A 3753-nucleotide genomic window follows, 5' to 3' on the forward strand; every position below is an offset into this window, starting at 1 on the left:
TTCCAGAGACTAGGAAGCTTCTTTTAGGAGCTGAAAATAATATTTTCAGAAGATAAAACGCTTATCTTCTAGTAATTTAATTCCTCTTATCTAGAATGTTATGTGTTTAGAGAGAAATGAGTTACAACGTCTGTTAAATTGGTCAAATATGATAGCCACTGTTTGATTTAGGCAGTAATTTTTTTAGAGGAATGGTACTCACATTTTCCAAGTTTTTAAGACTATTGATTATAGCTGCAACTCTTTTAAACAAAATAAGTATATACCTTCTTTAAATGTCAATAAAGCTCATAGTTTGTTAATCTTACTCTACAAGCTAAAGTTAACTCTATCCATCCTTCCGAAGTTGAATAAACCTACTTCTAGTCTACTGTTAAAGAATTGAGCATGAGCATAAATGACCGTACAATTCGTAGTTGCTACTCCGTGATTGACCAGAACAATCGAAGTTGCACAGGGATTTAGTGAATGGGGCTTGGGATTAGCTTACCATTCATCAATGTGCAATCTAGTCTACTGTCAAAGAATTCAAGGTAAAATTTCAAAGCCAATTGTGCTCTTTGTTAGTTGGTTTCAATTTTTTCAACAATCATGTTTGTTTTGAAGAGCCAATCAAACTATCCTAGTAGATTTAATTATAGTTTACAGCTACTGTTTTAAGTTTTATTGGAAACCTTAAAAATCTTTTCGAATTTATTATAGTCACGATTTTTTTTAGAATTGTAACAGTCAATTAAACTGTTTGGCAATCAAGAAAAATATATTAGTAAATTGCATCCAAGTTTTCCCATTTAAGTCTTCGAGTTTAACCGCAAGCTACCGATTGAAAGCAGTTTTCAGTTTTCAACATCAGTCTACCATCAGAGTTAGTTACAATTTCAAGTGTCGGTTTTTATTTCCACGTTAATGAAGATATTTATAGATTAATTATATTTGAAGATTCCAGGACTTTGAAATGCCAAAGTCATTTTTAGTCTTAATAGAAATGCATTAAATTTTAGTATGTAATCGAATTATTAATTATTAATTCTCTGCCATATTTAACTTGTTTCTAGAATCGTTATAGTTATTTACCAGGGTTGTTTTATCTTTGATATAACCATTCTAGAACTTCTTTCAATTTGTTCTTGTGACAATATCGCATTTGGAACTAAAGAGCATATTCTGTTCCCAATCAAAAATATTTATATGCTTTTGGCGATCTTTATCAAAACTGATACAATGGCTCAGTCTGAGAGCCAATTAAGCTCTTTGGCAGAGTTTACTTTATATAGTAGTGTCAAATAAGTTTTCAGTTTGTTTCAGGTTTATCCCAGTCCTTTGCCTTTTGAACAAGAAAGTCTAGAAAGATTTTTTTATTAGAATGAGCCAGTTTAGCTCGCAGTATGAGCTAGTGCGCTCTTTAGGTCAGATTAATCTCTTAAGTTTAATTTTAGCATAAAATCTCAATATGCATTTTTCGTTGAACCTACACCTCCTAAATGGAATCCTTCCCACAATGAGTAGAAAGACCACGACGTTGATGTGTGACGCTGACGATGACGACGACGACGCCGGCGACCGAAACGACGTGCATGAATATGTCATCCACACGCCTTCGAATCTGACAACGACGACGACGATGTCACTTCCGCTTTTGGTTGGACCAGAAGTTGAGGAACGGTGAGGTTACGCACAAATTTGCATACTTTTTTCCCCATGAGCCAAGTGGCTCATACGACGGTGCCCATCAAACCCGACGAAAAGAGGGAATGCCTACGCCAGATGTGTCTCGTCTTCTTTCGCCAAACGTGCACTAGAAAGACGGGCCCCGGGGCGTTTATGCGAGTCAGCATCGCACCGCAAGCTAACAACCATCATTACCGGAGGTTGATTGCGCCTTCATGATTCTGTGATTTTTGGCGGAACGAGTTTTTGATTTGAATAATTTATCGATATGTTCTTGGCTTGAGGGAAGCGATGGGGGAGGGAGTCTTACCTTAAAGGAGCATGATGACTCGCAACAGTTGGCAAAAGGGAAATTGGGCCTCTCGGAATAAAGACACCAACGTTGAAGACTTTGGGTGTTACTTTTGACAGGCTTAGAATGGGAAAGTTGCGAACAGGCCACGGTAGGTGAATCTGCGAAAAACCCAATATCCTGACAGTGAGACGGCGAAAAAGAGTTTTCTTTGGGGAAGAATCCAGGTCGAGAAAAAAAGTGGGTTTACAAGGAAACCAGTAATTTAATGTTACTTTTGCGTGCTAACTTCGTCATGGTTTTTCTTGGAGTTGATTTTGAACTGAGACACGGTTCGTTTTGCAGCTACGAATGGAATTTCACGGTTTGATGGCGTGAAATGATGTGATTTGTGGAATTTGGAAGTAAGCTGACAGAAGTATGCCAAGTTGCTCCAGGAATAAGAATTTGTTCTTGAAATTCACGCTCAATTCGATAAGGAGCTTAATTGTCTCCAGAACCTTGAGGTTACTCATGATTGTAAAAAAATCACTAGACAGCGTTTGTTTATTTAATTATATATGAAGAGTAATAGATTAAAAAAAAAAACTTATGAAACAACTTTTCACTGCAGAAATTGATATCCATCTCAGCAGAATGCTAATAAATGCAAAGAGTTAAGTTGAATCCGTAAAATATTAAAAGAATTCCTGTGAAAAATCGCTGACTTTAATTTTCAAATATATTAGCTTCGTACAGCTCTTGACAGAGAGCTAAATTGGCTCAATTCTATCTAGTGAGCTTTGAAGAACAACATAAATGTGAAAAATGAGTATTACAATTGAATCGAATCGAAATAGAATCGAATCGAATCGAAATCGAATCGAAATTCGAATCGACGAATCGAAATCGAATCGAAATCGAATCGAAATCGAATCGAAATCGAATCGAAATCGAATCGAAATCGAATCGAAATCGAATCGAAATCGAATCGAAATCGAATCGAAATCGAATCGAAATCGAATCGAAATCGAATCGAAATCGAATCGAAATCGAATCGAAATCGAATCGAAATCGAATCGAAATCGAATCGAAATCGAATCGAAATCGAATCGAAATCGAATCGAAATCGAATCGAAATCGAATCGAAATCGAATCGAAATCGAATCGAAATCGAATCGAAATCGATCGAAATCGAATCGAAATCGAATCGAAATCGAATCGAAATCGAATCGAAATCGAATCGAAATCGAATCGAAATCGAATCGAAATCGAATCGAAATCGAATCGAAATCGAATCGAAATCGAATCGAAATCGAATCGAAATCGAATCGAAATCGAATCGAAATCGAATCGAAATCGAATCGAAATCGAATCGAAATCGAATCGAAATCGAATCGAAATCGAATCGAAATCGAATCGAAATCGAATCGAAATCGAATCGAAATCGAATCGAAATCGAATCGAAATCGAATCGAAATCGAATCGAAATCGAATCGAAATCGAATCGAAATCGAATCGAAATCGAATCGAAATCGAATCGAATCGAAATCGAATCGAAATCGAATCGAAATCGAAATCGAAATCGAATCGAAATCGAATCGAAATCGAATCGAAATCGAATCGAAATCGAATCGAAATCGAATCGAAATCGAATCGAAATCGAATCGAAATCGAATCGAAATCGAATCGAAATCGAATCGAAATCGAATCGAAATCGAATCGAAATCGAATCGAAATCGAATCGAAATCGAATCGAAATCGAATCGAAATCGAATCGAAATCGAATCGAAATCGAATCGAAATCGAATCGA

This window comes from Aedes aegypti, unplaced genomic scaffold (assembly GCF_002204515.2).
Source record: "Aedes aegypti strain LVP_AGWG unplaced genomic scaffold, AaegL5.0 Primary Assembly AGWG_AaegL5_hic_scaff_811_PBJ_arrow, whole genome shotgun sequence".
In the NCBI taxonomy this organism is placed as follows: Eukaryota; Metazoa; Arthropoda; class Insecta; order Diptera; family Culicidae; genus Aedes; species Aedes aegypti.